The sequence below is a fragment of the Falco rusticolus genome, chromosome 10, assembly GCF_015220075.1.
Source record: "Falco rusticolus isolate bFalRus1 chromosome 10, bFalRus1.pri, whole genome shotgun sequence".
In the NCBI taxonomy this organism is placed as follows: domain Eukaryota; kingdom Metazoa; phylum Chordata; class Aves; order Falconiformes; family Falconidae; genus Falco; species Falco rusticolus.
Genome location: NC_051196.1, coordinates 4,138,459 through 4,160,929, shown reverse-complemented (window position 1 = coordinate 4,160,929; position 22,471 = coordinate 4,138,459). Strand labels below are relative to the sequence as shown.

General features: G+C 51.9%; 1 protein-coding gene across 5 annotated transcripts in view; it reads left to right on the top strand.

Annotated features, from left to right (window-relative positions):
* LOC119154592 (USP6 N-terminal-like protein) overlaps positions 1-22,471 on the top strand; it is an 81,944-nt gene that overhangs the window by 172 nt on the left and 59,301 nt on the right. For all 5 annotated transcript variants that reach the window (XM_037402352.1, XM_037402355.1, XM_037402353.1 and 2 more), the window contains exon 2: positions 13,142-13,223. The gene's annotated coding sequence lies outside the window, so the exon portion shown is untranslated. The remainder of the gene's footprint in view (positions 1-13,141; positions 13,224-22,471) is intronic.

The window sequence follows — 22,471 nt, the reverse complement described above, 5'->3', positions numbered from 1 at the left end:
TGCGCGGCGCTGAGGGGAGCGTGCGTGGGGAAGCGGCGGGCGGGGCGGGGGGTCGCAGAGGGCATGTGCCTGGGGGCATGGGGGGTGCGGAGGGCTGTGGGCGTCGCGGGGGTGTGTGCAGAGAGCTGCGTACCCGGGGGCACCGCGGGGGGTGTGGGTGAAAAAGGCTGTGTGCACATGGGGGGGCTGCGAGGGGCAGCTGGGCGTTTGCCGGCGCGCTGTGGTGGGAAGGCATGGGGGGGTGCGGGGCTGCGGGGGGCATTTTGTGGGGTGAAGGGCTGCAAAGGGATGGGGGGGCTCAGGGCATGGGGCTGCGCACCCGGCAGCGGCTGGGGCAGCCCTTTGAGCCGTGGGGGGGCTGCACTGAGGTCAAAGCAGAGCAAAACAACAAAAAAAACAGGTGCTACCCCGTGTGTCGTGTGTTCCCCCCCGCCCCCGAAGCAGCACAGGAGCTGCCCTTGATGGCCCTGGCTGTTCTTCGGGGCGGCCTGGCCTTGCCAGCAGCCAGGCGTGCTCCCGGGGGTCCCCAGCCCCACCGCTCCCGGGGACACACCGGCTGGCACGGCTGCAGCCGGGGTACCCAGGGTCAGCGGGGACCCCCAGCCCCCACAGCCTGGGACGCAGCTGGCAGCACCAGTGGGGCGCCCCGGTTTGGTCCCTGCGGGTGGCGGGGGCAGCTGGAGGGGATTAGGGAACCTGCTGCTTGCAGTTGCCCCCCGCTTGCCTTGTGATGCCTCCTGTAATGACAGCACCCCCACAAGTGACATGTGGCACCGTGGTGAACGGGGGGGGGGCTTTTCCCTCAAGAAATGTTTCCCTTTATTTTGCGCTCCAGTGGGAGTTCAGCGCAGCGTCTCCCAACTGGATGAGGAAGGAGGAGGCGCGGGGTCTGGAGCGGGGGGCTTTGGGCAGCGGTTGAAATGGTGGCTGGGGATGTGCTGGAGCTTTGGGGGGGCTGCGCCGGCTGGCCGGGAGCCGGTACCCTGCCTTCGGTGGGAAAGCGGCTTGCGCTCCGTCAGGGCCTGCCTGGCAAAGCGGGGGGGAACGTCAGGACCTTTCTCTGCCAGCACAGTGTGAGGAAGAGGAGGCTGCTAATGGGCTTGACGCGTCAATGTGAAGCTGTGTTCAGCGGCGGTATCCAGGGCTTAGTTAGAAACCTGTCCTGGTAAATGCCTTACCTCGTGCTCAGTCACTTTTCTCGCCCTCTGATGTTCTTGAATAAGAGAAGGCAAACCCGAACGGCAGTGAAGGCCTGTGCAAAATGCTTTCTAAACCAAAGGGATTACAAAATCCCTTCTGTTGTATAACCTCGGTGGTGGTTGCTTAACACCTTGCAAAGTCCTGGGCTGAGCAGGCAGGGATGCCTGTCCCCAGGGATGCCTGTCCCCAGGTTACAGCAATTCCCTGAGCAGCGGGGAAGTTGGGAGAGAGCGATGGGACCTGCTGTGGCTCCCGCACCATCGGGCTCCTGGGTGCCTTACACGGTTTGCTTTCCTGCCTTGCATTTGTACTTCTGCCTCGGCTGTGTTCAAGTCAGGGTTCTGTTGGATTCAAACCCACTCTGCTCAATTTTACACCCTTCCTGAGGGATTCGCCTTAGTTTATCCTCTGATGTACAAGTTACTTCTTTTCCTGGATGCATTTGCTGAGCTAGCCTCCTCCGGCCTGAATTCGTGATGAAGTACTCCTGTCTATCAACAGTTTCACAACTGAGAAATAGATTTTTAAAAATTATTTATTTCTTTTCCTTGACAGCTTCTGGTCTGTGAATGGGCTCTGCCTCTTGCAGAGTTTGCTTAATAGCTTCTCTGAATGCTAATTTATCAAACTACTTGGGCTTTCAAATTTACTCCTCTCTTGTCCTTTTCAGCATACTAATACGTTGCATCTTACTTTAAAGGGCTGGTGAAGTATGAGCTTAGCTCTTCGGAAACCGTCCTACCTTTCATCTACTGTTTTCACGGTTGTGAGCTCCCTTCTTGTTTTTTTTTGTCAGCAGAGAGAAGATTGGCCAACAAACATGTCCTGGAAGACACAGTTATCTTTTAAAAAAAACCCAACAGTGTCCAAACAGCCGCGCCCAGCCAGCAGTATGATTTCTTATCTCGGAGCTTGACTCATAATTCTGACACCTCCTTACCTTTATCGTTCTTTTAAAAAGAAAGTCATTTTCTTAGCAAAGCTGTACCCCTGGGTGCCAGGCTGAAGAGCCTTGCACATGTGTCATTTCTTTTCCTGATGCCCTCCTGTCTCTTTTACATTGCCCTGAGCTGCAGGACCCCATCATCTTGCCCATAGGCTTCTTTTTTTTTTCTTCTGATATCCAGAAAATAGGGAAATGCTTGAGAGTATCTCCTGCTGGTGAATCTCGCCTGAGATGCAAGCAGTAGCCTTTCCCCAGCTCACTTTTGCAAAACATCAGCTCGACGCTGTGGAGCTGGAAAAAATGTTTCAGGCTGCGTTTTGCATAGATGCTCTGAGATGCGAGTGAGGTTTCACCGCCTGGGTGTTACATGTGTTTTTCCTGTCACGGGGCAGTCTGCCTCCCTGAATCGTTATGTTGCTGCGAGCAACTGGCAGAGCAAATGCAGGGGCAGGGGGAAGAGAGGACTGCCTTCAGCCTGGCTGCATCAGCCACAGCCTCCCTCCTCTGCTCCCTGGGTGGTTTCAATGACGGGCTTGTACAGGATCTTTTCTCACAGCAAAAACACTTTCTTTTCCTTTTATTTTTTTTTTTTTTAGAATTAAAATCACACCAAAGAGTGCGTGTTAAGATAGACTCTGGAGCTGAAAGCCTGTTAGTCCTTTGCAGTCACGCTGGAGTAATTCCTGTGCTTTTCTCTCCGGCATGTTAATCGCAGGAGAGAGGAGTTCAGCTCCCGCAGCTCAAGCTGTTGTAAGGGCACGTCTATACTCTGCAGATCAGCTTTCCCCTTGCTGCCTTTTCCTTGCTTTGGCAGTGCTGTGCACCTGGCTCTCCACACCTGGGGTGAGCATCGTTCGAGTGCTGGTGAATCTGTTTTCTCCTTGAGCTCCTGCCCTGCCAAGGACAGAGAAATCCCTCTGCAGGTGACTGGCAAAAAACCCCACCAGCCCATGTCAACAAACCTACAGCTGCTCTGTGCAAAGAACAGCCCCCAGAGATGCTGAGTTGCGGTGCTGTCAGTGGAGCTTTGCTGCTCTGCATCCCCTTTAGCTTTCGGCAGCCGGTGGCGCTCCCAGTTGTCCATTTTATTGCGTAGCTCAGGGGTGGTTTAAGGAACTGGTTCACGTCGTGCTGCAAACTGCTCGGCGTGGCACTGCAATAGCTGCTGTGTGATGATGGAAGGCAGTTTTCTAGCACGTGCAAGATAATCTTCCATGCTGAGGTTAGCGATCTTGGCTGGTTTGCTACGGTACGCCTCCCCATTTTACACAGCGGTGGGCATTTCTGAAACAACTGTTCAGGCTTGAGTGCTTGTTCTCTGATTTTCGAGGTGGATGGGTGCTCTCCTTAGCTGTGGGTTTGCTTTGACACCCTCAGCATCAGGTATTTGCAGAGAGGCTGATGCAGATTCACCCTCCCTGAGTGTCTGCTTGAGCATCCCGCTGTGCTTCCCGGCTCAGCATCCTGCTGCGCTGCTCCTGCGCGTGCCGTCCCCCTCTGTGCTGCGGGAGAGCTAAATTGGGGTTGGGAGAGAGCTGGCAAGAGGCCTGCGTGTTCCTGGAAAGATATTGATTGCCCTGGACAATTCGGGTTTGTTCCTTTTGTTTCCCTGGCACAGGGTCAGGCTCGTTAGGGCAGCAGCTCGTTGGAGGATGGAGAAAGCGTGTCGGCTTTGCGGGTTGAGGCTGGAGCGGTGCCATTGCAGGCTGCTGCTCTCAAGTGTTAAGTGTGAAGCAGCCTGCCTGGTAATTCCATTAATGGGAGCCTAGTGCCGGAGAGATAAATGTAATTCCAGGGTAAAGCCGATGCCGGGGCTCAAATGGAGTGGATTTGCTGGTTCTCCTGGGTGCGCTGCTGTGAGTAATGTGCTCCTGTATTAACCCACAGACGATGTTTAAAGTCTAGGTGTCAGCATAGAGATGGGGCAGAGATAAAAAAAAAATTGCTGCTAAATCTGCATGTGAAGAAATCCTTAGCTTCAGAGCCTAGCTGCCTCTTTGCAGCGGGTTTTACCAGGAATAAGTTTCCTGTTTAACTTCTGACATGTGGGATGGCCGAGCTGAGCAGCCAGCCGATTCAGGAGACAGCTTGCATGGGATCTAGCCAGAGCGAGCTCACCCCGTGTAATCAACGCAAAGCAAAAATGATACCCTATGTATATTACACCAGCAGGCTTGCAAGGACATCAGAGCTAGCCACCACAATTGCCAGTAGCACAAGCTCCTCCGTATTTTTGAGCAGTGAGGTCCCAGATTGCTGTCCTGGCTAGCTGTTTTCGCAGTGCAATTTCTTCTTTTTCTTCTTTTTTTTCTTATTTTTTTTTCTGTAGACCACATCTTCCTGTTTGCAGTTGTATAATACCGCCGTGGCACCATCAGTGAGTCTTGCATTGAAAAGGAATGGTTAATTGGGATATTTTTAGCTCTCCTTGTGGCCGGGATCCTGGAAATTAAACACAGGAGCCGGCGCCGTTCAGCTTTATGCAGAGGGGCTTCCGAGCACTTGCATCCAGCAGGGTGGGAGCTCACAGCACCGACGAGCCCTGGTGCTGTGGTACCCCCAAAATGAAGCAAACGTGGTGCTTTCCCACCTTCTGGAGCTCAGTGCAGGGTTTTCCTTGTGGGGAAACAACTTGTCATCAGGCCAAGGCTGGGGGGGAGAAAGGTCCATGAAGAGGAAGCAGGTGCTGGGGGGTCTCAGCCCCCCACGTGCCCCCATCATGCTAGCTTTGCCCGACTGTCCGTCGGTACAAATATTGATCTCCTTAGGACTTAGGGTGCTGCCGGCATCCTGACGGCAGAATTACACCCACCTTGCTCAGAAATGCTTGAGGTATTCAGCAGCTTGTGGATGCCCCTCTCCTGCGAGAGGTGTGGTGGAGATTTGCTTGTTCAGCAAAGCGGGGTGCACGCTCTGCCGGTGCCCGAGCAGCAGCTGGGGCAGCCGTCCACGCTCTGCAACCCGCTCATGCATCTCTTCTCTCTGCAGTAGCTGCGCGGCCACGTGTGGTTGCTTTACACGCATGCTTTGGGGCAGCTCGCTTGCCAGAAACCAGCAGAATCTCACAGAGGCTCACCTCCTGGCTGGAGTTTTTACATCTCCTGCCTCCCGTTCCTTTCGGTTCTGTTCCCTGCCCAGTGAGGGCCATGCTTCGCGTGCCTTGCCCCGGCTGCTGCAGGGTTTGCTGGGGAAACACCTCTGGCAGGTGCCTTGACCAGGTGTGTGAGAGCCACGGCTGCTGCTCGCCACCACGGTGGCAGGATGCTGGGGGGATGCAGCTATCGGTCTTCAGCTGGTGCAATTGCCTTTTTGTTTTCAAATTTTTTTGGCCTTTTTTTTGGCCTTTTTTTTGCCTTTCTTTTTGCTTTTTTTCCCCTTTTTTTTTTTAAGCTTTATCCATTTCCATCATAGCTGCCTACTCAAGTTTTAGTTTAATAGCATGGCTTTCTCTTCCCAAGATGAACTTTTTGAGCATCTCCTTTCCTGCTTTCATAGCTCTGACATCTGGTTTGGGCTTGGGCAGTGCAAAGTTGCACCCATAGCGAACTGTGTATCTTGTCAAACATTTCAATACAGAGCAGACGAGGAGGGAGCCGGTAAGAAAATGACCTGCATGTTTAAAAATTCAGTTTCTTGAGAAGTGTTGTGCCTTTGGTGTCTTGTTCTTATGGTTTCTCTCTTCCCTCCCCTCCCCAGTTCCGTGAGTCAAAACTGGTCGTGAGAGCATCCTTGCTTGAATGTGGGGGACTTATCAGGGAGGATGTAATATGTTTGTTTCCTTTGGGTGGTAATAAAGCGGGTCAGAAGTGTTTTGTGTGCTTTGGCTGCTGATTACAGCGTTAACCAGATCAAGTTCCTGAAGTTGTTTCAAAGCATCACTATTTTCTCTGCTTTCTGACTTGCTGCATGGATTTCACAGGGAAACCTGTACCTGCTCTGCAAAGCATTTATTGCTTTATGGCTCTTCTGGCCTAGGTGCAGGGCTGAGTCACCTTCTTGCCACCTTGGTGCAACAGTTTGGGGGCCTGGCATTACATTTCTTCTTTACAGAAGTGTCTTTGAGCCACAACTGCATCCTCATCTAGTTTGCAGGCAGCTGTACCAGCTCAGCTGTGGAGGAACGGCCTCAGCTGCTGCGGGCTGATGCCCATCACTCTGTTCCCTAGAGACAGGGCTGGTAGGACCATCTCTTGGACCTCCTGGAGATGCCAAGCCTGTTTGCTCTAGATGTCTAGAGGCTGAGTAAGTAGAGGCTGGTAACGTCCTTCTGACTGTCTTGCGCTTATAGTGTAAATCCCACAGCAGGCTCTGCAGGTCATGAACTGAGGATGTGAGCAGTGCTGAGACACCTTGAACAGCACGACGTTTGGTGAGCGATGTTGCCTCAGTGCTGGGCCCTAACAATGCCCCTGGAAAAGCCACAAGGAACTGGATTTGGCACTGATCCGTGTTGTGGTATGAGGGAGTCAGCTTGTCTGGGTCCTCTCTGAGTTTTTGCAGCTGGAGGCCTTGTGGCGCTGTGTCTGCTCAGCTTTGGGATGTTTGGGGGCGACCTGATGGCTGTGCTTTGGTACCTCTGTGGTGAAGAGGGCTGGCTGGAGGCTGCTCAGGGTCTCCCACGCTGCGAGAGAATGATGCTGTGAGCTACAGAGGGTGGAATTTGAAGTTGAATTGGGGGTGGGAAAGGGGAGTATATAACATACAGCTCAGAAAACCAATAAGCTTCAGAAGACCTTAACCATTGAAGGGGCTGGACTTGTTTCTAGCTGACGTGTTTTAAAGCGTGATTAGCTGCCTCTTGCAGTGGGATGCTGTAATCCCCCAAGGACTGGACTGCTTTGCCATGCCACTGGATGAGGTCAGTGGAGACCCAGCTAGCGTCCTTGCCCAAGCAGTTATCTCCTGCAGGGTGCTGGATCCAGCACGGGGGCAGCTGGATGGACAGGGAGGTCCCATCCCAGGGAGGCTGGGCAGGAGGCGTGAATGCCCCTCCAGCCCTTGGCTGGGAAACGCATCCTCAGTCTTCAGTTTGTGGCTCAAACAGTGCTGCTAGTCCATATTCTTCGGCTACGGGAAGTGGCAGGCTTGGAGATGAATATGTTGGGTTAGCCGGTGTCCTGCCTGAGCCGACGGAGTGTGAATTTAGATCTTCTTGGTTTATTTCAAGAAACTGCATTAAGAAACGAGTGAATGAAGCTGCGCACCAGAGGCTGCTCCCGCTGCAGACGTCTGCTTGCAAAGCCGCGTTGCAGAGTGATTCTTCCCGGCGCTGCAATGCCGGCGGGGAAAGCAGAGCCACAGCACGGGCCAGGAGACCTTTGGGGAGGTGCAGCCGAACGCCTGGCTTGATTGCTTTGGCAGCCCGTCTTTGAGCCAGGCATGGGCATTGCTTCTGTCTGTTAGCAGGGGTTGCTTGTGTCTTGGTGGGTGCAGTGGGCTGCTGGTTCCTGCAAGCCGAGGGGCCTTGCTCTGCCCCAAGTCCCTGCTGCCAGGAGGTGGCACGCAGCTTAATTGAAAGGTCCCCGCCGTAAATGTCGCCTGTGTGATGGCTCTTGTGTCCTGCCTAGCATCGGCTCTGTGGTTACAGCTAGTTGCAGCTGACTTCAAAGACTCTGCTCTGTAAAAACTGGCTTGAAACAATCTGTAGTGGCTTGTTTAGTTTGGTGTTTGGTGTTTTGTTTTTTGGTTTTTTTTTTTGCTTTAAAGCTAAAGATAAGGATGAATTTCTGCAGAGGGGAAAGCTGGAGCTTTGTAATAAAGTCCATGATATTCTTCAGGATGCTTTGGGATATTTCTGGGGTGTGCATGTGCTCTGCGTGGTAACAGTTATCTGAGAACAGCTGGAGATGCACAGCTGGTTAATTGATTTTAATGCCGTGGAAACTCAATTTGAGTAGCTTTGTGTTTTTTCTGGAGGGGGGGGAAGAAAAAAAGGGCGCATTAAGTGAAGGAGCAACTCTGGGTATTTCTGTGAAGCGTGTTTAAAGGAGGCTTGAACGTGAGGGTTTTAACTGTGCTCATCGGTCGGTGTTGAGAGCTGGCGGAGGCGGTGGTTTCGGTGCGAGCGCGGCAGAGCTGGTAGGCAAGGCTCGCCTGGGGGCCCAGGGCAGCTTCATCAGGAGCCTGGTGACTAATGCTGCACAAACTTACAAAACCAAGAGAGGATGAGCTCTCCCTCCTTCACCTCTGTAAGGAGCTGGGGGCAGCTCCGGTGGACTGCTGCCGGGATGTTTGCATGGTACCTCTGGGGATGCTGGTGCATCAGCTCCCTCCACTCAGCGCAGCATCGTGACACGTACTCTTTTTAGGTGGGGATGGTGCTCTGGCTGGGTTTGGAGGTGAGGTGGCTGGCTGGGCTGCCAAGGCTTGTGCCAGCAGCCCATCCGGGACTCTCGGCTCTCTTGGGACCCCTCCATCCACCCCTGTGCCAGAGGAGAAGCGGGATGGAGGTGTGGGGGGGGGGCAGCTGGGGCCACCCTGTGGGGACCAGGCAGGGCTGTGCTGTGCTCTCCCTCTGTGTTCCTGGGGGTGGTCAAGGAGGTCACGTCTCAGAGTGAAGGGCTGGCTTAGAGTTTGAGTTAGTGCTTCTGGTTTTCTGTCTTTATTTTCCAGAGTTTCTCTGCATGGAATTGGAAAACCCCTTCTATGGGCTGCTGTGACAGCCTGAGATATGTCCAGATGGATTTGAACACTGGTGCTGGAAAGGGCTTTGTCTATTTATTCTCAGCATCTTGCTGTCTGCTTTGCTTAAGAGTTTTTGCTAGATCCTTCACATATGCTTGTCCTTGCTGCTCTTCTCCTGAAAAAAAAATATTTGAGAACACCCTTCAGCTGGGGCAAAACACACCAAAAAAAAATAATCCCCAAACCTCTTGGAAAAATTATTTTTAACTGCTGTTCCTTGGTATAAGCTGCAAGGTTTGCATAGCTGTGGTGTGTTGCCGTCTGGGTGCATCAGCCTAGTTTGGAGACCTCACGTAGCACTTCACCGGGCTGTTTTAGATGGGTCTTTAGAACGGGCACATCCAGCAGTGAATGCAGCTGTTCAAGTGTTTTTTAAGTGACTTACCCCTGTGCAAAGACAAAGCTATGATGTGTTGAAGCATGGTTCCTTGAAAGCCTCATCTAGGTTTCCAGATGTACCGCTGTGCCATCTTTCTGAGGTCGTGCTTCCCATCAGCTTTAGCTGATCTCAGGCTGTTCTCCTGCCAGAAATCCTTCCCCTTTATTTTCTTCTTTCTGGAATGGCTTCCAGTTGGATCAAGCAAACGATGGTTGCTACCACAAGCGTAGAGATAATTGGGTTGTGTAGAAGGGGGAGGAGGGAGGAGGCAGGGCTGTCTTGGCAGCAAAGGATGGTTTTGGATCAGTTAAGCTGATGAGCATGTGGGAGTGGGCACCGCTTGCCGGAGGGCAGCTGTGTAGCCCCCAGCCAAGCATGTCCAGCTTCTACCCCAGCGTCCCTCCCTGTGAAGGAGGGAATAAGGATTGCAAAGTGTGTTAATGTTTCTGGGAGGCTGCAATGTCAGTGGAGTCCTACGAGGTGCATTGCTGACTGACAGCTTCATGTATGTGTTGAAAACGTTCAGCTTCCCCGTTAACCCAGGGGGGTATCCCTCTGGGAGGACTTTGAGCACAGGTTTTAAATAAAACGGTGAATTTGACTGCAGCTTTTAAATAAAACGTTCTGCTGAATGTATCAAAGAGAATATTACATTGAATATAAGGGTGTAGTTGTCTGTGAGGCGCTGGCACAGATTGCCCAGAGAAGCTGTAGGTGCCCCATGACTGGGAGCGTTCAGGGCCAGGTTGGATAGTCTAGTGCAAGATGTCCCTGCCCAGGGTAGGGGGTTGGACTAGGTGACCTTGGAAAGGTCCCTTCCAACCCAAACTACTCTGTGATTCGATGGTTTCTCTGCTTAAATACGCTGCAGACCAGGGCCTGATGTGTTAGTGCCTCTGTGGGAGGGAGCAGGACCAGTCCCGCTGTCCGTTCTCTTGCCCTAAGGCTGGGGGTAGGTTTATCTTCCTGCTTGACTTCTTATAAACATTCATCCGACTCATCTTGAGCTGAAAAGCCCTTGTCTTAGGTGCTTGTTGCAAATACTCTGTTGCCTTGATGATGACGTGTCAAGGTCTGTTGAGTGAGGAGCCGGCGGGCTCTCCCGGTGCTAGCTGGACCCCATATCAGAGGAGCCCATCGTACTAGCCGGATCCTGTATCGGAGGAGCCCATCGTACGCGCTGGTCACAGCGGGTGGTGCCCCTTGCTGTGAGAAGCCGCGCAGATGCTCAGCCTTGCTGTTGGCTGGGCCCCCCCCCCGAGCTGTTTGCTTGAGCTTGAAATTGCTGGTGTTGCAAGATCATCACGGAAGGGGAGGAGAAAATTAGCGTAAGCCTCTTAAAGAAAACTTTATTATTTCTCAAAGATGGCAGGAAACACCCCATCCCTCTATTTGAGCTTCAGAGTAGGGATTCTCTTATGGTGGGTGTATCTGCTTGTGACCATGCAAAGTCGCATGGTCAGTCTCGGGGTCTGGCAGGTCCCCCAAGGTCGTGTGCCTTCCCTTTGGCCAGTGCCACCCTTCTGTCTTACTGCTTATGCTGGGGGGACTTGGCTGCTTGCTCCTGCCACGCGGAGCCCTCCTGTTTCTCTGCCCCACTGCCTTCCTCGCACCCTTCACTCCTGATCTGGGGATGTTTCCTTCTCCCTCTGCAGGTATCACTCAGTCGTCTGCCCCTATGCTTCAAAACTTTTTAAAAAAAGTCTGGTGAATCTTTATTTGCTGCATTAGATGAAATAAAACAAAATGTTATCGTGCTGGTTCAGTCTGCCAACGAGCAACATGTTGTGACATCGAGGTCAGGGCCAGAAGGAGGTTGTTGAGGTGGTGACACTGAGAAATACATGTTTTGGTGGACACATTGAAGCTGCGGGAGGGCAGCAGAGGAGCTTTGCTGGCATGAGTGTGTCATCCATGCCCTGCAGTGCCTGGAGCGTGGTTGTGTCTCCAGGAGGGAGCAGCCCTGGGGCGAGCGATGCCGCTGGGCTGGGCGCTGTGAGAAGGGAGTTTGGGAAGGGGGTGGAGGGGCTGGTTCCCTGGCTCTCAGCTGTGTCCCCAGTATGTCTGGCTGCTGCGGGACAAAATGCTTTGTTTGAGAGCTGTGGTTGCTTGGGGAAGGCAGGCGAGGCCACCTTCATATGGGTTTGATTAAATCCAGCAGCACTTAGGAGAAGCTGCAAGCATCTCTGCCTTGCTCAGCAGTACCGGCAGGCGAGGAGCTTGAACTTTGCCAGTGATGTTTCTGCAGTGTTGTCTAATAGTAGCAGTCGCATTGAGAAAGTTGTTGGAGGAAGAAGGAGCTGGAGGAGGGAGGGACAAAAGGTTGTTTGCATGGCAGCCGTGCTGCTCTCCCCCACGTGCAAAGCCCTGGCGCGGGTCGGTGCCAGTGCAGATGGAGTCCTACAAAGCTAATGCAGCCCCTTTAGATTTAAGCCACGCGAAACTGAAGTATAAATTTCCTTGCTGGGGGAGGAAATCTGTCTTTTCATACTTCCATAAATAAGCTGCCACTGAAGATTATTGGCCAGGTTGGATTTGTCATGTTATTTTGGTCTTTGTAGAGACTTTATGTTCCACTGCAGAACAGGGTTTGTTTACTGACTTCAAAAGAAAAACAGAAGACCCTCCTGGAGGTACACAATGCAAGTAAGTAACTCTTGTGTGTTGGCTAGTGCGATAATGTAAAGCAACAGGGAGAGCAATTACAAATGTTGATGGAAAAATCAGCTTGAGGCTGGAGTCCGAGGTCTGTGCTGTGGTCTTCAGCATTGTCTTCATCCTTAGAAATGCCTTCAGCCCTTCCATAACGGGAAGGGAGAAAGGGGGAAATGGGGGTTCAATGGATTATGGTTTTTTTTCTCGGTTCTTTAAATACCAGCTGGCAACGGCTGATGTCTGTGAGTCACCCACAGAGACTAGGGAAAACAAATCTTTTTTTCTCAGTCCAAGGTAAACCAGCGCGCTGCATGAGTAAGTTTTCTTGCCGTTCCTGACAAGGTCCAGCAGGCAGGAAATATGTGAGATGTTGTGGGGCTGATGCCGTACTTGCTGGTTCGGTGCTTTGGCTGGAGCAGCTGTCCCACCCTGTTCCCGTACCTCCCTCTGCTTCCCAGTCCTCTGCCCGTTGCAACATGCTTGAGGATGGTTGTTCATCCGCCGTGTTCGTGGCTGCCCCTGAACCGCTGTGTGAACAGAATGGGAAAAGTAAAACCGGCTGGGATGCAGTGACCGTTGCTTCAGTTGTATCATCAGAAAAAACATTCCTTACAGCTCCTTAGAATTGTTTGCAGTAAAACATCTTCCCCCCCCCCGCCTCCCCGATACTGCTTCTTCTGCAGGCAGCAGGCGCCTTGCATGCCTGCAGTGAGGTGTTTCTGCAGCCCACGGAGGCGGCTGCTGTCACAGCTTTTGCTCAGATATCTTTTGTGTAACTAATGTACAAAAAGCTTGATAAAGCGATCAGTGGGAAATGTAAAACCATTTATGTTATGAAACCATAATGAAGAATCAATGGTAATCATGAAAAAGTGGAAGCGGCCTGGCTCTGAGGCCAGATGGGATTCACCTGCTCTGCAGACTGTAAGGAATCACTCTGCTGCTGTGCACCAGGAGATCTTCAGCGGCATCTCGGGGTGAGGAGCAGGGGCACCGCTGCCTCTCCTCTGCCTAGGCGTTAACCTCGCTGCACTGGTGGTTGAGGAGTCTTTGTTGGATGAACAACCTTGGTCCTGGACTCATCATCTTGCTTTTTACCTTGGCTTCCCTCTGTGGTTTCGCAGGAGCACCCCGACAGCCCGGTGCTGGGTGACCCCGCTGCCGTGCCAGGGATCTAACAGCCGCCCATCTCTCACGAGCTTGCTGTGGCATCCTTACCTTTCCCCAGCCCGTTCTTATTAAAGTCCCTAATTGCTCTTCTCTCTTACCGCTCGCAGGATTTGCCAGATCCCGTATGCTGATGGGGATGGTGTTCTGGCTCCTTGTCGGTGCCTCTGGAGAAGCCGATGCTCTGAGCAGGTACGTTGGCTGTGCTCCTGGCGAGCATCTGTGCGTGTCCAAGAGCAGAATGTGTGCACCGCTTGCCTTACCAGTGTGGACTGGCAGATACTGTGGGAGAGGCTGCTCTGCAGTGAGTAGGTTTTTTCTATCCAGATGTGAAAACACCCAGGCAGAAGGTAAGGTGTGCATGGAGCCTCTCTGCCAGCCCTCTGAGGAAAGCACTGGAGAACACAGTGTTGCTGCAGAGCGGCTGCTGGGGGGCCACGCTCCTTGCTAACGTCAGCACAACCTTTTCCTTCCTGTGGCACCAGCTGGGGGATCCCAGTCGAGCTGGGGGCTGCGCCCTCCCCTGCTTCGCTGGCCTTCGATCGCTCCCCATCCCGAGCGGGGGTGGGGGGAAGCTGTTTTCATGTTGGTATCCAACCATGAACAAATCTGCTGTTGTTTTCTGAGTGTATGGCAAGAACAGCCTGTAGCAGCTTATTCCTCCCAGGATCGTTCCTGCTGTGCTGTGCCGCTGATTGCTGTCAGCAGCAGAGGGGTATGCCTCCGCTGCGCTGCCTGGTGCATCCTTTTGCACGAGTTATTTGCTTTGTTATTGCTTTAAGGCATCAGTGCTCAACAGAAAAGGTCTCGTCTGCGCTGTCTACAGCTGTTTGGCGCTGTAAGTGGATTACTTGAGTCGGTTGTCACCCAGATGCCAAGCGTGCTTTAAGTGGTGCCCTTCGCTCTGCTGCCAGTGGCTCCTCGTGCACCTTGACTGCAATTCCTGTGGCGCTTTGAGAAGAAAATGTAGGCCTGGGTTGCAGGCTACTTTTTGAAGAGCTGGAATTATGTTCCCAGCTGTCCAGAGGTGTGTGTGCAGCCACACACCGGGATTGGAGTGCGATATTTGGCTAGTTGTGGTCACTCGGGGGGGTCCGAGAGGCAGATGAGTGGATGCTGTGGCAGGAGCATTGATGGGTAAGGAGGGATTGGCCTGGCACCCGAGCTCGAGCCATCGGCTTGTCCTGAGAGCTTACAGAGCAGAAGAAGCTCTTCCTGAAAATGTCCATCCCTGATGGATCTCATCCCAAACTGGCGTTGCCTTGCGTTTGGCCTGCCTGCATGCTGGATGGCCCATTTGGAGGATGTAACTGTAACTCGCCGCATGACGATTCCTTGATCCTTCAAAAAGTGAAATGGATTCATTATGGAAAGTGATCTTTCTTGAAAACCTGGTTCACCGGGACTGTCTGGGTGGCGCGGCAGACGCGCTGGAGGAGTAGGAGTTGGGGCGGAGCCGTTTCCACCTCATTCCCCTGTTATTTCCTGGGATTTATCGCACCGGGCAAGCAGACATGCTCTCCATTCCAGAGCTTAAAGCAGAGCTGGTTGGTAGAGCGCTGCCTGTGCTTCCCCTGCTAGCCTTCTCGTCATACTTTCCTTTCCTTAAATTATTTTTCTGGCGTCAAAGGCATCTTTTCAAAGGGAGAACCGCACTGAGAAGGGGAACAGCAAAGGTAGGAGTGCCTCTGTTTGCTGGCAAGCTGTGGCAGGTGCGTCTGAGTCGGAGGGAGCCAGCACTGAGTCAGTGCCCCAGACTCCCGGTGACTCAGGTGGCAAAAGCCCAAGTCATTCTTTTACGTGCCTCAGCTGCAGCAGGTTTCCTGTGCTTTGGTTTTGCCTCCTGCAGCGGCCGTGCGGGGAACGCGTGTCATCCTCTTCCTGCCGCACGGGTTATGAGTGGCTCGGTTCGCAGGGGATGCAGGCACGCGGTGGTGGCGCTTTCTCCTGCTGGCAAAACGGAGAAACTTGATTTACCCCAGCACCCTCAACCCTACCTCTCTCATTCCCCAAACTCCCCACTTTTTTTTTTTTTTTTTCTTGTTATTCATTTTTTTGTAAGATGGGACAAGCCACAGTGGTTGCAGCTGTCTGTCACTGAGCTTGATGAGATTCTCATGCAGATCTGGAGGTTGTGTTCTGGCAGGTCTGCTTGCATGCATTATACACTACTTCATCATACTGGGAAGGGATCTATTTTCTGAAACGTTTATTTTTAGTCAAGGCTTTCCCTGTCTAACTGGCAAAAGTTCAGCATTTGCAGCACAATTTGCAGAAGGAGCGATTTCACCAAATACTCCGGCTGGGGGAAGGGAGAGGAAATGTCATATTAGCTAGGAAAAAGCCTAGATGCTGACTTGAAAAAAATAGCTTGAGAGGCTGTTGTGAGAGCATAAGGATGGGTAATGCAAGTGGAGAGCAGCGTTGCATTTGCTGCAGTGGGTAAGTCAATCTGGGTTGCTCTTGTTTTCCCTTGTGACGGCTGCCCCGGAGGCTGAGCAGCACTGGGTGGGTGGGAGCTGCTGCTGGCGGGCTGGTGGGTGATGTGGCGTGACCCTGAGCAGTGAGTTGGGGCGCTGAGCAGTGATGCTGAGCAGCGGGTGAGTTGGAGTGCTGAGTAGCAGGTTAGGACCCTCACCTCAAGGGCAGAGCATGGCTACGCAGCACCTTGCGCTCTCCTGTTGTGCCCGTGCTTGGGGCCGCTGGAGACTCACTGGTGATACAGGCACTGCCATCCCCGTGTGTGTGTCCCCTTGTCAGATACCCCACCAGAGCAGGGTGGCGTGTGGGATGTCCTGGGGCAGTGCTGCTGTCTCCTCACAGCTGCTGCTCCGGGGGCAAACGATCTTCATATGCCTCATTGCTTTCACCAACTGCTCCTAACCATTCTGCGGCATGAACTGGCTTCTCACAGGCAGCTACCCTTCAGAGGCGCAGAGATCTTTTCATCTTGCTCTTGCATCTTGCATCCCCCTTGACATTTCTACCACCCCTTTCACAGAGGCATCTCTGTCACTGCTAGCTGTTAATGCTGTGAACACCAGAGGATGACAGCGGGGAGCGGAGGGCAGTGTTCAAAGCCTTTGATACTTACTCCTCTGACAAACAGGGCTTGGCTCTGCGTGTGGGCACGTGAATAATTTGTTTGCTGCTCCAGGTTAACTCCTGCAGTTGGCTTTATCCTGCTCTGCTGCCCCCAGCCCGTAACAGAGAATTGCACAGCAGCTTTGTCATCGTTCCATTAAGAAAACAAGAAGAAATGGTTCAAGCTTCAATTTTCTTCTTAATATTTGGAAACCAGAAGAAAGAAGGTGGCACTAGGATTTTAGGTGTACTCCTGCATTTGATCCGAGTGGGTGTACGTTGCCTGCAGGTTTATCTTTGTGAAGAACTGGGAATGAAACTTCTAAGTGCTGTTTCAATCACAGGGGTAGGAGCACCATGAGGATCAAGGTAAAAGCACCCATCAGCTGTCTAGAGCAGTAATCTTCCCAGGGGGCATCAATCTAATTTAACTCGAGTAAAGAATGTGTGCACTGGGGGAGTCTCTGCTGGGTTTCCTGGGAAGACTGGGAAAAATTAAGTGCTGAAACAACACTCTTACCTCCAGGGAGGGGCTTATGTTTTCCTAAGACCTGTTATTATCTTCCTATTGAAAAAAAACATCTGTATCAGCTGGCAAACTGGGAGTGTTTTAGCTACTCAGTTTTCCCTGGTTCCCTGGGGACTCTCTCATTGTGATCCTAATTGCAAATCCCCTCTCCACGTGGGATGCAGAACATGGGTTCTGCACGTGTCCCAGTGTTGCTGCCGTGGTCAGCCCCACGCTCGCCACGCATCTGCTGACCTCTGAATATAGAGGTTTCATCAGTTTGAAGCTTTTCCTCAGGGAAAGTTTGTGGGTGGTTGTTTTTTGCTTTGGGTTTTTTCCTTCCCTCCCCCCTTCTGTTGCTAGTTATTTCAGGGGAACTCCTGTCTTAGTAGTGCTTTCTCCCCAAAAGGTATTTCTTTTCCTCTCCGCCTCTTGCCCCCAGAGGCTGGAGGAACCCTGGTATGTTAGGAGAGCCAGTCTCTGCTTTAAATGGCCTTAAGCATGTGAATATTCAGCTCAATTTCCTTTTCCAGTGGCTTGTTACGAAATGAGCAGGAATCTCAGGGCATCCCTGGGTCGCCTTTCCTTCTGACCTTGGGGTGCAAGCAAGGAGGGTTTTGCTCCAGCGGGTGAGTGCTTGGAGGAGGAGGTGTCCACCTCGAGCTTCGAGTACTCTGGTAGGAAAATATTTTTGCTATCAGTGGATTTTTGCCGATACTGTTGAAGTAAGCTTAAGATATGTGGGCAGATATTGCAGTCTCCTGGTGAAGACAGTGAAAATAGGCGTCCTGGGCTGGCCGGGGGGTGCATCTGAAGTGCTTTTGCCCGGAGCGATGCCCTGTCTCCGGCGGCTGTAGCGTGGCTGCCCTGGAAGGAACTTTCCTGGGTGGAAGCTGAGCAGCCCCGTGCAGGTCCCCATCTGCTCTCACCCGACTGGGTTCTGAGCAGGCTGAGCACTGTGCCTGGCTGGTGCTGAGCCCCAGGGCTGCGCGTGTGGCTGTAGCGGTGGGGGCTCTTGGGGAGGGGGGGCTACCTGCAGGGAGGCCAGCGTTTGCAAGGGTCAAATGACCGCGTTGGAAATCGTCATTTGGCGCAGCGGGGCGGCCGTGGCACGCGGCTCCGTTCCTGGGGCATCGCAGGGTTGGTGCTCAGCAGCCTGCGAAGCCGACAGCGCCGGTTGAAGCGTCTTTCAATTTGCTTTCACGGGGGGCCGTCTCACGGAGGGTCAGCGCTTGGTGCCTAAATTGCTGCTTATCCCTGGAGGCTGTCGTGCCCTGCTTGGCCCCGTAATTCCCTGCCGCGCGTTGCGTGCTTCCCAGCAGCTTTTGCTGCGGTTTGCAAAGGGAGGACGAGGGGCAGGAGGAACCTGGAGGGCGGCTGCTGGTGGGCAGGGGGAAGGAAGCGTGCTCTCCAGGCAGATCCCGCTGCGGTTCTCCATGAAGTTTCCCTTTCCTTGGCTGACTCGTTGGAAAACCCTTTTCACTCGGCGTTTGGTTTGGAAAGAGAAACGCCCACACAGATGGCCGCTCTTCAGTTGTCGTTCACGTTGGGGATTTTTATGTTCCTTTTTGCATTACCCTCAGGTGAAACCCAGGCTTGCTGCCAAAAAACATATCCCAGAATTAGAAGGGAACTAAACACTAAGGTTATTCTGTTTTTTTCCGCTCTAAGCTAGAAATGCAATGGGCTATCTAATATTTTGTCGGCTCACAAGGGATTGCGTTGCTTTTTCTTTTTGGCTGAGTTTCTGTGTGGTTCACTTGTTTGTTTTCCTCACGTAAAAGATACAGCTTTTATTAAGAGTTGTTTTAGCTGTGTTTTGCTCCTTGATTGAGGCTGTCTGAATGGTGCCACTTCTTGAGACAAATGCTTTGCCTTGGAGTCCTGCTGCTCTCATCTGATAGAGTTTGGTTTTGTTGTGGTGGTTTTTTTTAATCCTACCTAGCTCCCAGAAGAATTGCTGGATTGTTAAATAACAAGAAGTATTTTTAGCTCTTGGAGACACTGTAACTGAAGGCCAGGGAAGGAGAGCGATAGCATTGCTGGAAGACGGGCTCAGTGTGCTGGTGATTTATGAAACCAAAGTCGCAGCCTCTTGCTTGGATCCCATGTTGGGATCCAGGATGCTGTGGGTGGCGCAGTCCACCTGAGCTCCAGTTTTCTGGCCGTACAGGATCTTTGGTCTGGCATTGCTTTTTAGCCAGTAGAGGAGAAGCAGAGCTAGGTCACGGCTGGCTGGTGTGCAGCTCTGGTGGGACTTCACCCTCCCAGTGCCCTTGAGGGGATGCCGGAGGGTCCCGCACTGGGCTGCCAGGGTGCTGGAGGATGAGGCTGAGGAAGAAGGTGGAAATGGCAACCTCAAGGCAAAGGTTTCTGGTTTGTTGCTAGAATTACAGCTTGCTGTCCCCTTGTTTATGTTCTCTGACCCTGCAAAACTGCTGTGGCAGGCTTTGGTAAGCTGGAAATATGCCGGTGCAAGGAGCTGGTGGTAATTCCAGGTGTATTAACTCATTCCTGAAATACCCGTTGTTCTAAACCCATTTTTTTTATAGGATAGCTGCTTTTGGGGCCTCACTGGGCGTCCTTTGAGTGGAAATAGGACTGTCTGAAGGCTGCTTTAGGAGGACAGGGACAGATACCTGCGTGGCATGCAGTGATGCTGCCAGTGCTGCCATCAGCCCCCATGGGTTTCCATACCCCCGTGCTGTGCATTTAGGACCACACGGAGGAGAAGCGCAGCCTCCCAGGGATTCAGCAGGTTGCGTTTAAATATGCTGAGATTCATCGCTGTGAGATCAGTGGTGGCTTGAAAGATGCCCCTGCTGTGTCCCTCCTGCAACGAGGATTTTTTAAAGGAGGCATCTGTGGAAGAAGACGAAGCAGCAGACAGATGGGAGGGTGAGATGTGTGCTGCTGTACCTGCCCACAGCCCCATATTTATTCCCCGCGTGCATCGTCCCGTCTTGGGATGTAGATGTTAGGGGGGGGTGTAGCTTGTCTTTGAGACGTGAGGGGATGGAGAGGGGTTGACACGGCCACCGAGGTGCCTCCTTCCCTCCACAGTCAGTCCTTCGTGGCAGTGCTGAGTGGGGGCAGAGCTGGTCCCACACGTGGGGCTGGGGGGCACGGCGGGCCGCACCCCTGCTCGGTGCGAGTGCTGGGAGCCACCAAAACCCCTGTGCTGGGTTTCTGCTAAAGGCGCTCCTGGTAAAAGCCAGGTTCATGGGAGCTGGGATAAACAGCTCGACCACAGCAATTTCCTTTTTGGTCGTTATTTCCTAGCGTGCAACTGCTGGAATTCTTCTGTGTTACTGGTACCGTCCTTGATTTCTGAAAGTATGTTTTTCTTTTTCTTTCTTTCCTGAGGGTTTTGGGCAGTGTTTTCCAAAGCTATTGTGGTGTGCATTTCCCCTTCTCTCCCAGCAGCAGCTTTCATTTTTGAATGAATAGCTCAGCATTGTTCACATTGTCTTCCAATTTTATGGGCTTTTTTGTCCGTCCCCCCCCTTTTGACTTCAACTAAAGCAGTCTCCTGAATGCTTCTGGAGTCCTTTGGGTCACTTTGCAGAAAATATTTTTTTCCTGTTAGAGGAGGTGGTGTATTCAAAGCTCCAGGCAGGAAAACCACTTTTGTAGCACTAGCATTTGAGTTTCTGAAAGCATGATTCTTGCCGGCCTTTTGCTTGGTTTTTGGCCAGGTTTCAGTTAAGATCGCGCTAAGTTCAGCTTGAAGCAGGACTTCCTAAGCTTGGTGGAGTTGACTTTTGTCAAAATATTTCTAACAGCTTAACAAACCCTGCTACTTCTGGTTTCTACAGAGCATCCCACACATTAAATATGCTCTACTCTTCCAGCCCAGTGCCCATTTCCCACTCCCCAATTCCCTCCACGAATAACAGGTTGTCGTTATTAGGACCTGCATGCAGATGTGATTATCAGACTTGACATAGCTTTGCACCAAGGACGTTTATCTCCGTTGAACTCCAAGGCTGGACCCTGCGGCCAGCATGGTGTGCATCTGCAGACCTCCCGTGGTTTGCTCAGAGCATGAACTTCTGCCTGTGCAAGGACTTAGGTTTGTTTCCCCAATTTAAAATGAGCTGCCGTAACGAATTTCGGCACTCAGATTTTTTTGGAACCAAATATCTTTTAAGTGCGAAGTGGGTTTTATTTGCATTTTTGGGTTTTCCCCTCCCCTTTGAGCAGCGAATACTGGTGAAAGGCTTTGGGTTGTATCAACCCGGGTGGATGGTGTTCGAGGCATAGCAGTGGTGTCTCCTAGGATGTGTCTGACTTCTTCCCCTCTCTGCTAATCAACGTAGATCTTGTCGAGAGGGACGAGAGCTCCTTGTCCGTTGGGTACTGGGACCCTGCTGCTGTGGCAGTGGGAGGACCACGATGAGCAAGCTGCTCGGGGACAGGATGCGAGACACCCACAGCTGCCAGCTAAGTACCGTGACCTTGCAGTGGCTGCAGCTTGTGGTCTGATGCTCAGGAGATAAAGTTTCCTGAGTGTTAACTGTTTGAACGGTGCAATCCTGCTGCAGCTGACCAGCTGGGTTGGATGGACTCTAACAAACAACATGCTCCTCAGCTATCGTGCCCCTTAAGATAGGAAAAAAAAAATATTAAAAAAAGGGTGGAGGGGGAGAATGGGATGGACACATGTAGAGATCAATAATTTTTTCTCAAGTTGCCGTTCTCATTTATCTTTTGAATTCGCTTTTTTCCCAGTGCAACACCAAAATTTTGCAATAAAATCCACATGTGAGAAGCCAGTGGCACGTCTTCTAGTCCAAACAGCTTCCATGTCATCCGCCTCCTTAAATGGCCACAGAGAGATGTTTGGATTGAGGAACCGGAGGGCGAGGGCATGTTGAATGAATTAGTTTCTCCCCTTTATACTGCAATGACGATGCCGTTAGAGAAACCACATGAGAGGAACATTTCTCAGAGCATCTCTTTTGAGTTCATGTGTTTAAAACTGCAAACTGGAGTATTTTTAATCGCAGTTAAAACCTTTCTGGGTTTTTGGGGGAGGTGCTTTTCCTTGGTTAGGTTTTCTGGCAGGGCAGCTGTAGTGTGCATGCTTGCTGCTAGTGACGGGTTGGTCTCTGAGCAGAGGAGGTTGTGTCCTTCTCTCTCAGCCCTTGACCTCTTTTGAAGTCATCTCACTGTGTCAGCCCCTCTGAGAAGGTTGCTGATAGGTGTGGAGGGATATTCATTATTTTTCTTTGAAATCATGTGGTGTTTATATTGTCCTGGAATGATGGTCCAAGCATGGTCCCGACTTCTATTTCCATAGGAAAAGATGCACTTTCTTTCCTCCTTTAACCTCGTCTCTCTTAAGGTTGCTCTAAGCAGCTGTTTCTTTGGCTGCTTTCAGATACCAGCCAAAAATACTGACGTTCAGCCTTCAGAGGCTTTATGTATGGGTTAAATGAAGGAATAGCATAATGAGGGACCTAAGCATGTCACTGCAGCATCCCTTAGGTAAGCCATGTTTACCTACAAGTGCCAAAGTATAAGGTAAGAAGTTGATTATACTCCTCTTTGAAAAACCTGGTTAGAGGTCAATGGAAAAAAAATGTAATTTTCAGAAGGGCTTGTACTTGACGATTGCCTGAATCCTGAATTCACACAGTTGCTGAGTATTATTTCCGAGGCAAAAAAACCCGCCTTTTCTTTCTGCCACCAGCACTGGGGATGCCCTTCAGGTCTCCAGGAGAAGGTGGGCAGCAGTCCCCTCCGTGCTGCAGCGGTTTCTTCCTCCGGCTCGTTTTGCCTGGTGTGTTAACGACCCTCCAGGTAGGCTGGCTTGTGTTTAAATTAGCCGGTCCTCTACCTC